This window comes from Onychomys torridus, chromosome 14, assembly GCF_903995425.1.
Source record: "Onychomys torridus chromosome 14, mOncTor1.1, whole genome shotgun sequence".
NCBI lineage: Eukaryota > Metazoa > Chordata > Mammalia > Rodentia > Cricetidae > Onychomys > Onychomys torridus.
In genome coordinates this window covers 72,994,124-73,008,187 of record NC_050456.1, presented here as the reverse complement: position 1 = coordinate 73,008,187, position 14,064 = coordinate 72,994,124, and the positions used below count along the sequence as shown (strand labels likewise).

At 47.5% G+C, this 14,064-nt stretch overlaps 1 pseudogene; it reads right to left on the bottom strand.

The window, feature by feature from the left end:
• Positions 1-306: 306 nt before the first annotated feature.
• On the bottom strand, positions 307-5,775 carry LOC118595300 (annotated as a pseudogene).
• Between the last annotated feature and the right edge of the window lie 8,289 nt (positions 5,776-14,064).

Sequence of the window (14,064 nt, the reverse complement as noted above, 5' to 3'; positions counted from 1 at the left end):
CCTCAGGATGAACCTGACACGGGTGGTGGGGAGACCCCGCCTGGGTGGGCAGCCCCAGCCCTGACCTCACGACTACCAGCTCCTAATATAACATGAAGCTCCGGCTTGAAGACAGACAAGGATTTATTTGCATTTGTCCTGTGGTCACTGCCCATGGACAGTTCTCACTCAGAAATTTTTTCTTTCTTCTTTTTTTTCTCTTTCTTTCTTCTCTCTCTCTCTCTCTCTCTCTCTCTCTCTTTCTTTCTTTCTTTCTTTTTTTAAAGAAGCTCCGGTAAAGGTTTATTAAAGAAAAACTTTCCTGGTTTACTTTTCACCAGTCTGTTCTGGCATGCTTCTAATTATATCGGGATCACCTGGGTCAATGCTAGCCAGTGTGCATACTCTGTAGTATTTTCCACGTGCTGTGCCCAATTCAATGTTATTCCCACTGCGGTGATGAACACCAGTTTTAGCCAACAGGGCATAGTATTCTATTTCAGATTTCCTCAAAGCTGAGCAGTTGTTGGCGAGGATAACCAATTTCGCTTTGCCCTGTCCATCATCTTCAGAGTCTGCACCCCAGCACCTACTTTCCACTTTTCATAACAAGTTGGAGCCCAGAGTTGATCGACTCCAGAGACTTTTTCGTCTTCTTTGCGGCCACCAGCCACCATCTTCCTGCCTTAGGTGCGGGACAGCCCCCAACCAAGACCAGCCGCCAAGATGGCCAGGAAGCGAGAAAGGCAGTTTTCTTTTTTCTTACAGTCTGAAAATATTTCCTACCCCTGCTCCCCAACATCCACATGCACATGAATTCACACATACATGTAGATATGTACATATCACACATGACACATAAGGATATGAATATACATGTTCAATATGCATATACATGTTCACATGTGCACATATATATGCATGGCTATGCACCTGTGTTCACATGACTATGTACACACACGCTCACACATAAACATGAATATATAAATATGCTCACCCACATGAATATGCACATAAGTGCTCACACATATTCACTTGGATATTCATCCATACTCACACATGAATACACATATGGATATGCATAGACATGCTCAGACATGCACACTCACATACATGTGGATATATACCCATGCTCACACATGCATACACATAACACGGATATGCACACATGTGCTCTCACACACATGGATATGCATACACGAACTGACATATATGCACATGCATATATACACATACACATGTATACTCACACACAGGTATACATATAAGTACACACAAATATACCTCTTTCTCCCTCTTTAAAGAGCAATTAAGGAAGCCCATGACTCAGGCAGCCTCTCCATCTGCAGCCTGGGACATGGAACAGGGTTCCAGAGACTCCATCAGACTCTATTCCCAGTGTATTTCTTTCCCATCCGAGAGGCGTGGTCCAGAATGAAATGGAGCACTAAGAGGAGGGGGGGGGGCTGGGATGCGGCTCCATGGGTCGAGCGCTTGCCCAACATGCATGAGCCCCGAGCCCCGAGCCCCGGTCTTAATCTCCAGCATTGTATGAACCAGGTGTGACTGCACAGATCTGCAATCCCAGCTCCCGGGAAGTGGAGGCAGGAGGGTCACCCTCAGCTACAAGTTTTGAGGCTAGCCTAGGATACTCAAGACCCTAACTCAAAAATAAAATACAGAGGACACTGCCCAAGGTCCTAGGGTTGTCTCTCAACGGGGAGGGGGAGGCAGGGAGCAGGACAAGAAGCTCGGGGAGCTATAGTTTTAGGACTTAGAAACAAACATGCCTCCCTGTAATCCCAACACGGGAGAGGCTGAGACAGGTAGTTCCCTAGCTGGAAGCCAGCCTGGGCTACACAGGGAACCCCAGAATAAAAATAAATGACTCCAGCCTGGTGCTTTTAAAAACAGACTTTCCTAAGAGGCACCTCTCTCACCCTGAGCTCTGGAGCTTCTAAGCGGCACCCGGGCCCCTGGGTGATCCACTTCTCACTTGTGGTCTCTCTGCCCTTGCCCTAAGGCCTGAGGCCACTGGACCCTTCTCGTACCATGGGGATTTGACTGTGCCCTCCTTCCTCAAGCGGGCAAGGGGAGATGTTCCAGGTATCCCCTGGCGAGTACAGCTCTTCAGGCAAGCTGCACTGGCTTGCTGATATTGCTACTTTATTTAGGTATGACTGGCATCTGCCTGTCCCCGGGGCTGAGGAGGGGACAGTGGGACAGGAGGGCATAGTGTCAGGTGCAGCCACCTGGCAGGCAGGGCAGGCTCCTTTGTAGGCTGCTCATAGGCTAGCCCACTAAGCCCCCATTCCAGGGCTAATAGTGACACCTGCAGTCTAACCAGCCACATATCACACTGCAGGACAGTAGCCTAGGAGGTGATGGAGAAGTCTCAGGCTATCTACTGACTCCCTGGAGCCAACTGGAACCTTCTCACCATTGGTCCCAGGGGTGTGGGAGGAGACTCAGATCCCTGGTCTCGCTGCAGAAGCCAGATAGGCAGCCACTAGGACCCTGACTGCCCAGAGTCTCCAAAAGCACTGACCTGCTCCTGCTGCTGTCCCCATGCAGCCACCAAGCTGGGGTTTCAGCTTAGTGGGAAGAGCAGAAATCAAATTGCCAGTTGCCATGGCAGCAGCATGGGACAACCATCATTGGTACCCCCACCTTCTCCCTGGTCCTCTCTCAGCTGACTGAGACCACCATGTCAAACAGTTTTTACAGATAGGGGATGGAGGAGCACAGAGGGGAAACAGTATGGTCAAGGTAGCTCATGGCCATGGTTCCTAAGCCTGCCCTAGCCTCTGCCTGTAGGATAGTGTACAAGACTATAGTGAGTTACTCAGCTCTTGACCAGGTGTTTACCTTCCTCGAAAGGCCACCACAGGGGACAGCACACAGCTTCTCTACAGATTGTTTGCTTGACACAGTCCTCTGCTCTGCCTGTACACACACACACACACACACACACACACACACAGTGGGTAACCATTCCAGCTTTGATCTGGAGGTTCCAACCCCCATTGAGGCTTCGGTAACTGTCACACCTGTAAGGCGGGGCTGAGAGAGGACCCTGAAGACCAGGGACCTGGATGTGCAGGCTCTCTTGGTTCTTGAACCCTGGATGGTGGAGGTAGACCCAGCAGAGTTCTCTAGAGAACACAGACTGTGACACACCTTTCCCAGACCCTGCAACCTATCCCTTCATTTGTAAGTTACCTCACAAAATAAACCTCCCTTTTAACTATGTGGAGTAGCCTTAATAATTTCACCAACACACACACACACACACACACACACACACACACACACACACACACACCCCAACACTTTCGGGAAGGCAGCAGGTCAGAGGTGAATTAGTTCACCACTCTGAACCAATCACAGCTCTCGAGGTGGGGATTGGGCAGCCCTGGCTGTTTCCCTCTGTACACTGCCTACACGTCTGAGAGCCAGAGCACAGGAAAATGAAGTGAGGCAACGATTCCTTTATAACTTTTCTCAATATTCTGCTGATTGCCAGCTCGGTAGCAGATGTGCTATGCTTAATGATGCATAGACAAGAAGTAGTCCCTAATCCCTAAATGAACTTCTTATCGCTAAATATATAAAGGGGAAGCTATAGAACTCAATTTAGCTCTCTGCTCATCCAGCTTTCCCATTGAGGAGTGGAAGGAGAGCATGGGTGTCTAGGAGACCCATGGGGATAGAGGAAATGGAGGAAGCCACAGGCTAGCCCACCACAGCACCCACCAACCACCCACTGACAAGCACTCTACCCCACTTTTCCACCACAGCACCCGAAGGCCAATCCAGGCCTGACCAAGTCATTTTAAATAGCTCTGTAGCTCAGGTGGCCTGCTAATCTCATAGGAAACTCAAGGAAGCAGTAAGAGGGATGATGGGAAAACATGGGCGCCTCCTCCACCCACTGGAGCCAAGGGCCAGCTTATGCATATGCGATGTGGGCCCACTCTGAAGGCTTTTCCATTAGCAGTGTGGAGAAGCCGTCCGTGGCCAGGCTGGGGGAATGTGTATTTCACCTTACGCTGCACACAGCTGGGTTCAGATTGGCACCAGTGCTAATATGCAAATAAGGCTGTATCTGTATTCATCAGGACTCCCCAAGAAGCCAGGAGGGATCAGGGTCCTTCTTTTCTAGAACCAGCAAACAAAGACAGGAATGGGGTACACCATGGGGTATTCGGCTGGTGGGCCAGGGCAGGTAGGAAAGGGGTCATCGCCACTGGGGAGGAGACACTTGAGTCTTTCTTAGAATGGTTTCTTAGTGGAAAGCATGACAAATAGGACTCTTAGAGCCCAAGTGGCTCGGAGCCAGAATGTCCTCCAAGAACTCCCACCTAAGAGCCTCATTTTATTGATGGAAAAACAGAGGCTCCGAGGGACATAATTGGCTGGACGCCACACATTCTAGTTGTAACTTTTCTGTTCCTATGTGAATATAGGTGTGTCTAATTTTAATTTTACTCATGTAGGTCTAGATCCAGACTATCCTTAAAGGGTCCCTCAGATGGAGGCCAAGCATGTTAACTAAATAAGCAGGTCTGACCATGCCTACAGTGTGCACAATGCTATCAAGGGGATCTGAAGACCAATATTCATGCTTGTAGGACACCTGACTAGTACTCAATACGATTGATCCTCCAGATGTAAGAGGAAGGAAAGGCCAATGCCATGAGCACACGCTGTGCTCAAGGACGGGGCTTGGGAACAAGGTAGGCACTATCCCAGAGTGCCGCTTCAACTTCTCGTTCCTGCCTTCCAGCTCTGAGCCCTGCTCTTGGATCCCTTCTCCAGGCTTTTCTTGGAGAACTTGAGGCAGTTTGCTTGCTATTCGATATGGCTGGATTCACTCCCCAGTGGTTCAAGATGTGCTGGTCTTAAAATTGGCAAGGCTACACAGAGAAACCGTCTTGAAAAACCAAAAACAAACAAACAAACAAACAAATTGGCAGGGAACAGGGCTGGCGAGATGCTCCTCCACCTGAGTTTGGATCCCAGGACCCACACTGGGTTACAAACACCCACCTGCAAACCCCACTCTAGGGAAATCCAGTGTGTCTGACCTCCAAGAGCACCTGCACTAATGCACACATAATTAAATCTTAAGCCGGGTGGTGATGGGGTATGCCTTTCCTATCATGCTGTTCAGTAAACAGCAAAGAACCTTCATGTCAGCTTTTCCCAGGAGTGTAGACAGGACCATAGCACATTGCTTCTGCTTTGAGGCCTCTATGGTACTCAAATTTGAAGACCCAGGGACTGGTTCTTCAGGGCTTATCTGTTTAGAAGGGTCACACGTTTAAATCCTAGCTCCTGGCTGGGCAGTGGTGGCGCACGCCTTTAATCCCAGCACTCGGGAGGCAGAGGCAGGTAGATCTTTATGAGTTCGAGGCCAGCCTGGTCTACAGAGCAAGATCCAGGAAAGGCGCAAAGCTACACAGAGAAACCCTGCCTGAGAGATCTCAGCCTCCTCAGAATGGAGTTGGACAGGCCACATGGGAGACTCCTCCTCCACACTCCACTGCCAGTTACCTGTGTTTGGACTTGAATGAGGAAGCACAAGCTTGAGCCAGGTTCTGCTAACACTGGGCTCTCGTCTCCCTGCCTACCTGCTGGTCCTTCTGGGGCAGAAGCTGAGGACAATGAGCAGCCAGAGAAGCATGTATCACAGAGTATGTCAGGTCAGGCTGCTAGGCAAAGCCTCATCACCCTTGGGTTCCCATTGTTAGTGAGAGGCACAGGCCGAGGCCCACTACTGCTGAGCAGCATGGTCGCATGGGGACAGGGGAAAAGGCAGAAGGCACTTATCACTGCCCTGTTGAGCTGAGGACACTGGGTATGGAGGTGGACATGCATATTGCCTCTCTAGCAAAGGTTCTCAAGGACCTGTCCTTATTTCTCCTCTTCCCAACAGCCCTGCTCTGGCCCCGCCCCCAGCCCCCCCCCGCCCCCCTCTCCTCAGAGTTGCATATTGTTCACTATGTACCCTCCCCTTCAGCCTTCAGTAGAAGCTGTAATTAGAACCAACAGAGAAGCAACACCAGGAACCGTGCTTCCCCCACTGCTGTTGCGTGGATGTCTTAGTGTCTTCTGTTTGGGCTCTGAATTGCTACACTCGGGAAGGGGTGGCAAGTGGCATCTGGTCAAGCTCCCATAACTTCAGTCATGTGGAACACAAAGATTGGGGGGGGGGGGGCTGCAGGGAGGAACGTGGGCCTGCAAAATGGAAATCCCCCAACCGCAGGTCAGGAAAAACAATCAAGTAGTAGTAGCGCCCGGGTGAGAAGAGGCCAGGAATGGAGGAGACCATGTGGGAGTGGGCTGGGGAGGGGGCAGATGTCCCAGCATTTATCAATGAAATACTAACAGCTGTTTCTAGCCTTAACTAGATTCAGTGATGGATGCCAAGGACTAAAAGGCTTTCCCAGGGGCCAGTGAGATGGCTCAGCTTGAAGGCATTTGCCATCAAACCTAATGGCTTGAGTTCAACCTTCAGGGCCCACATAGTGGAGAGAACTAACTCCCAAGAGATACTCTGACCTCCACATTGTATGCTCTCTCTCACACACAAAAACATTAAAAAAATAAAAAGCTTTCCCCAGAGGGAACTCTTAAGATGTTGGGTCCTATCTGGGCAGGCCATGCCCTCAGTCTCCGCAGGTACAACATACTGTTCCCTCATGTACCCTGAAAGCCAAACACCTAGATATGTCAGGACAGAGGTGCTGGCAGCACATTTCCACAGAGTAGGGCGTGACCAAGTGGTCCAGGAAGGGAGTGGGAGAGTGGATCAGTGTCCAATCTCCAGTCAGGCTGGTGCTCCAGCTCACCCTTCCTTCAGGGTCTTGGGTACTGCTGTGTGTGCCCTCCCCTTCTTGGCTTCTAAGAGCACTATGACCGGGCTGGAGAGATGGCTCAGGTTAGGAGCACCGACTGCTCTTCCAGAGGTCCTGAGTTCAATTCCCAGCAGCCACATGGTGGCTCACAACCATCTGTAATGAGATCTGGCGCCCTCTTCTGTATACATAATAAACAAACAAACAAACAAACAAACAAATAAAAAGAGCACTATGACCTTGAGCAGATCCTTCACACACTGAAATATCCCCACCCCACTATACTCCATCCAGCTCCTCGTCCCTCTGTACTACAGCCTGCAGCAGGCACCTATCCCCATTTGCAAAATTCCTTCATGGCCCTAGATGGCCCTGCTGTTTGTGGCTCAAAACCACATCAGCAAAGTGGACAGACTTCCTGCAGCCTCCCAAAGCTGCTAGGAAGCTGCCAGCATGGCCAGGGCGAGCCTAGAGTTCAAGCTGCTCTGGACTGCTAGTATCACATTGTCACACTGAGCACTGACACCTGACACCAGCCCAGCTTCCAAAAAACTGTACCTTCCCATCCCTCTGCAGTCACCAAGCTTCCTCCTGCTCCCAGAAAATGTTGCCCCACTCAAGACTCTCTTTCCCTTCCCATCAGCGCCTTCTGGTGTGGTTAGTTTATGTTGGCCATCCTCTAAGAACTCAAGCATGGAGAAGCAGTGCTTCTCCACAACTCATGTCCATATATGAAGTAGCCTCCCATGTGAGAAACTTGCCCTTTGGAACAGCAATTTAACCTAGTTTTGAACTCACTACATTTGTCCAGAGTTGTCATGGCAGCTCAGGTGTCATTAGTGATGGCCTCAGTGCCCAGCACCAGCATTTCCTTCTTTCTGCAGAAATGCCAGCGTGTGGGAGGGAACTATTGTGAGAGACATAGAATTCCTCACAGGAAACCGTGCCCACTGGAATTACAAGTGTTAGCCTAGTCAGTTACTGCCGTTAGCTTCAGAGTTCAGTATCTTCCACAGTGCTGGACTCTTACCAGCCCCCAGTCTGTTCAGCATCCTGAGCAGTCCAGCCAGTCCCCATGATCTTTCTCCAAGGCTAAAGGCCAGTCTCCAGATGGCTGTCCTAAACTAAGGAGACACACCCAGGGTATCCTCTTGTTGCTACTAGTCAACATCTGGCATCAGGAAAACAAACATAAAACATACAAAGAATGACCCTGACTATGTCTGGGGAAAAGCACGAAAGAGAACATGGATGGAGAGCAGTAAGAACCACCCAAGTAGGATTTGTGGGTGGTTTCTAATTATTTCTCTAGTTTAGAAAACAAACATGTGTGGGCACTTATGTGTTTTGTGTATGTAGGCATGTGCGCCCCACAGACACTGAAGTCAGGACAACCTTTCTCCTCATCTTCCATGTGGGTCCTGATCTTTGGTTGTCAAGCTGGAAGACAAGGGCCTTTGCCTCCACACAACCTCAATGGCCTGGGTTTCTTGTTCTGTTTCCCTATGCTACCCAGGCTGGCCCCAAAATGAACACCTACCAGTCTCTGACACCCAAGTGCTCTGGGATCATGGGTGTGCACCATCACACAAACAAGTTTTTCAAGTATCAAAATGTAAGTGCATATTACTTCCATAGTCAGGACAAAAATTATATTAACAAATTCACGAGCACCAAACTTGTTTAAAAGTAACTGACCTAAGACCAGTTTGCCAGATTACAATCCATCATGACCACTTGGATGGTACTTTCTATGTAACATACGAAAAACACCCTAAAACTTCACTTTTAGATGTCGGTGAGCACTTACCAGCCTCCTCACAACATTCCCAAGATGCAAATCTTCTCCAAGTGAACTTCTCCAATCTGGCTTACTCCAGATTTGTCAAGGTCTCATTCCCACAATATAGTACTACTGAGGTCGCTCCACAGATGTTCTAGACCTGCATAATTCCTCACCTACACCCCATCACCCATAATACAACAGTTTTAAGGGAATCCACACATTTAGATAATGGAAAGCTAGATGCAAGAGCTAGTCCAGCCTTCCAAGGAAAAGTCATCATTCAAGACCAGACACACCAAGGTAAATCCAACTTACTGTGAGGTTCCAAGCAAGATGCTTTAGCAAACTAAATATGCTTTCTCATTTGTAAGTGGCCACACACCCTAATGTCATCATTTTCCCATCATCAGACCTATTTTTTTTTTTTTTTCTTTTTTTGGCTTTTCAAGACAGGGTTTCTCTGTGTAGCTTTGCACCTTTCCTTGAACTTGCTTTGGAGACCAGGCTGGCCTCGAACTCAGAGATCCACCTGCCTCTGCCTCCCGAGTGCTGGGATTAAAGGAATGCGCCACCATCACCCAGCTAGACCTATTTGTTGATAACCAATAGACACACAAAATGCAGCTACCACTGGTAATTTTGGAGGACTGTTCCTAGTGCCAGCCCTCAGGAGAGGCAGGCAGGCAGGCGGGCAGGCCGTTGTCTCTTCACAAGTGGCACACAGCATTTGTCTTGGCATTAAAAGGAGAAAGCCTCATGATGGAGACTTCCATGCTCCCAGCCCACCATAATTAAAGAGGGCTTTGCCTGCCCCCAGATGTTTTCCTTACTCCGGTCCTGTCCAAATCTCACAGCAGGAAAGCAGCTTTGGAAACAGGGTGAGAAAGGCTGGCATAGCTCTGCTGTCTACAGCTTGCCTTTGTGCCTGCCCTCTAATAAGTCCAAATTAGGTTTATACCAGAATTTACCCCTTCAAAAAGAAAAAAAACGAAAACCAAAAAAAACCCCACCACGATCCTTTAAACACAACCTGTCCACATGACGTTCCATGTAAAGTTCAAAAAATCTAGAAAGAACATGCTCTACGTTATTCATAAACTAAGAAGTTATTAAACATGTTAAACATATTGCTGTGGTCACCAGGCCTGAGAGGACAGGACAGGATGTTCATTTCCTGGAAGGCCGGGGCTTTTCTTCAAACTGGTGGAGGTTTTCCCAGCATGCAGTGCACCGTAGAGCCAGGTTGGAATTCACTGAAAAGGTAGCTGCCAACACATCCTTGAACAATACCTGGGTCCTACAACCACTGTATTCGTCTGGCATGATGTGTTTGCCATCTCTTTGTTTGCGCCACATCCCCAGGCAGCCACCCCGCAGTGTTCTCTCCCCACCTTTCCCAATTTCTAGTAGCCTGCAGGAAGCAGCTTACCCACACTACTCCACACTTGATTCACCCATGGTGCTTTCCTCTTTCCCCGTCCCAGCGTAATCTGGGAAGCCTCAGTTGGGCAACTCACACCACTACATATAAACCTGAAAAGTCCATGACAGCTGGTTACAGCATTCGGATGAATCCTGACACAATGTTTATCTTCAACACAATCTCAAGCCTTCCACCTCTCCAAGGGTAACATTTCTAAATCTTACCTTGAACCCAGGTTGAAATCACCACAGACCATTTATTTACCTCAATGGAGAAAGTAACAAAAACTTCCAGCTGTTGAGGCCAGTGAGCACTGGGGAATAATCAGGGGACTCAGGCCACTCAGCCAGCAAGTGCTAACATTGAAGACAAACACTCTGAGGCTTGCAAATGGACATTCTTCCTGACAATGGCTGTAATTTGGGTAATTTGTTAAGCTTGGTTCAAGAGTAGCTCTGCTGGCACTTTTCACATGTCCCAAACCTGTCACAGATAAAGGAGTCTTCTATGAAAGTCAGTATTCACACATGAAACCAGACATCCTGGCCACAGTGCCACTGGCATTTCAGGCTTTACATACAACAAAGCCTACACATCTTCTCTTATGAGGTGCCCACCTTTCCACAGGCCTTGGTGACTTATGCCCTACACACCATGGCGGGGATCCTCCTTGACCGTCTCCCTGGAGTAGCTAGCTATGCAGCAGGTTGAAAGATAGTGTATCGTTCACACACGAGGCCCTGGGCTCACTCAAGCAACACTAAACATGCATGCACCACCATGTACCCAGTGCAGACTTTCTGTCTAACACAGCTCTGCTACATAGAGTGGCTTTCTGTGGTTACAAACTCTGCAGAAAAGCCAACCCTGAAAAAAAAAGCCGGGCTGAAGGAGAGCTCTGCTGCCACGGAACCAATTAGGCCTCAGAACTTACCCTCTATATGCTACGGTTGCCAGAGCCTTCCCTAGGCCAAGCCTGAAGACCTTCCATTTTACCTTTCCTAGCAAGAGTGAGTCAAGAGAGCCAACAACAGCAGGAAGGCCCTACTTCAGTCAGACAGCTAATTAACACCAGATATAAACGACTACTGTACACCAGGCTCCTTTCCTATCGCCTACCACAGTGGACTCCCTGATTATCCTGAAGCTTGAAAATACCTGAAAGTCAGCCATAGTGGTGCAAATCTTTAATCCCAGAACTCAGCAAGCAGAGGCATGAGGATCTCCATGAGTCTGAGGCCAGCCTAGTCCACATAGAGTTCCAGGACAGCTAGGGCTACATGGAGCAACCGTCTCAAAAAACAAAAATCCAAACAAAGGCCGGCATGAGCTCACCCCACCCTCATGTACAAGCTCTCCATTTCCATCACAAGCATTAGCCACCCCCAGGGCTGGCACTAAGATGGAGGTCTGCACTTACTCCTTCCAGACTCCTGGACAAATGCAAGGACTGCACAGTGCTGTGTTCCTACAACCGCGGGCATTCCAAAGGTTGAGCTAGGATCACGAGGAATGACAAGCCAGTCTGGGTTATATATCAAAACTGTCTTCAACAAGAAAGACAAGACAAAAACCAAAAAACCCCAGGAGTTCCAGGACAGCCAAGGCTACAGAGAGAAATCCTGTCTGGAAAAAACCCAAACAAACAAGCAAAAAACAAAACCAAAAACAACCAATGACAGACCTGTAGATCTGAGAAATGTCTCCCATTAGAGATGGGTCAGAACTTCCTTTTGAAGGTGACTGCTAAAACACAGAAATCTTGGCTCAACCTGAAACGTCAAATATTGCCCAGAGATAGCAATTACAAAATATGGATGCCTCCCAGAGTCAACATTTGAGCCAAAGCTGCTGTAGGCAGCTAAGTACAACCTTACTACTCAGACCTGAGAAGAATCACAGGAGCTTCACAGAAACAAATTACACATAGAGTTACACATTGGGAAGGTGACTAGGGATCGAAACCAGAGCTTCATATATGCTAGACAAGTACTGAAAAGGTTTTGTTACTGTATTTAAAAATTAACTTTGTGGACCATGAGTTTCAGGAGAGTTTTGGTTAGTGACATCATCTCAAAAAGAAAAAGATGTTTTTTTGTTTGTTCGTTTTTTTTGAGATAGGGTTTCTCTGTGTAGCTTTGGAGCCTGTCCTGGCTCTACAGACCAGGCTGGCCTTGAGCTCTACCTGCCTCTGCCACCACCGCCCAACTGAAAAAGGAATTTTTTTATTCAGAAACTAAAATGTTCAGATTAAAAATACAAAAGCCACGATGATTTTTAAAAGTCTCCTTAAAAGAAAAAATCCAGTAAAATGTTACATGCAACAAAACTGAAGCCAAAAGCATGTACACAGGACCATTTTAAAAACTGTAGCCCGGGCATGGTGTCATACACATTTACTCCAGCACTTGGAGGAGAGAGGCAGGAACACCTGTGAGTTAAGGCCAGCTTGGTCTATACCAGGAGTTCCAGGCTGGCTACAATTATGACCCTGACTCAACAAAACAAAACAAACAAAATCAAAGAAAAAAGGCTGCAGGAACTAACTGGACCCTTAAAGTCTCAAATGTTAAAAGAGCCAAAAATTATGCACAGTAGTATATGTAGTATGTATTCTGATACAGAATACCAAGTTTGAGGCAATGGGCTACTGGGTACTGGACTCAAGGCAAACAACAACAAAAAAAAAAGCCCACACAAGCCAAAATTCTAGTTGCTAAAACCTTTCTGCAGGCAGACCGCATGCCAGCAGCCTAAATTCCCCAGCAGCATGGGAATTGAGTCACACTGGTACTGCTATGACATTCAACACCCGTGCTCAGTCAGTGCGTCCTCATCAGGACTTATAGGACGCAGTCTAGAAAAAAATGTAGGCTTTCTATAATAAAAACTAGTTTTCAGAATAAAACCCAGTATTTATTAAGTCAAATCAGGGTGAATTATGAGTACTCATAAGAAATGACAACTTTTTTTTGCAGTGGAAGGGTCACAATGCTTATCGGTTGTTCTGAATGTCTCATGAATCTGAGACTAAAAAATGAGAAGGCAGGAAAAATCCAAGAGAAACAAACGCAGGAGCCTAATAGTGCAGTAAAAGCTCCAACAGTCTTGGCACTGTGTCCAGGCACGGTCGGTTCTCTGCTGGGGGCGGCATTCTTGGCTGTGAAGGCAGATCATGCCCTCTGTCACTCATGGGGAGCAGTTCTGCCCAACTGTCTCTTTTCGACAACTTTATCATCAATCTCTTTATTAACAGCTCCACTGCAGTCAGAAAACGCAAACAAGGACCCATTCTCATGCCAGATTTCTGGAACTCACACAGCACCAGGAACTACACAGTGTGAAAGTTTGTGAAGAGGGTGTTGTGCCAAGAGAGACAGTATCTACAAGACAAACACAAAGTCAGGACATCTACCTCATAACATCAAGATATACAGACTAGCTTGCTTATGTCTAAAATCCTAAATGAACCCAAAATATCCACATCATGTATGGAGGCAGAGGGGCCACAGTGGCCAAGAACCACATAGAAGCCCAGACACACCTTTACCATTTGATTTCCAAATGTCCTTGAAGCAAAAACTACTAAGTTCCCCTCTTAAGACCCCCCAAAAACTAAATTGTCTTAGGACTATGTGACACCACTATGGAACACACAAGACTGAGACGGATGTCTCCAAGAATTCTAAGAGCCCCCACCAAACGAGAATGTTTGAATTATTCAAGCTACTTATTTTCAGCATAAAATCTGTTAGATCAAAAGTAACTTATAAATTAATTAAGAGAAATACTTCTAAGAGGCTGGTAAAATATTTTAAGAGATACACACATATAAATATATAAAAATCAGGTCACATCCACAAGTATTTAATTGACAAATTTATCCCTGCTGTGTCTTAAAATGAAGCACACAATCTGAAAAGTGCCAAATATCAAGAGCTGCCCCTTGGCCTAGCAGGTGCATGCCGACTAGAACCAGTTCCAAACTAAGACCTACCTACCTACCATAAAGA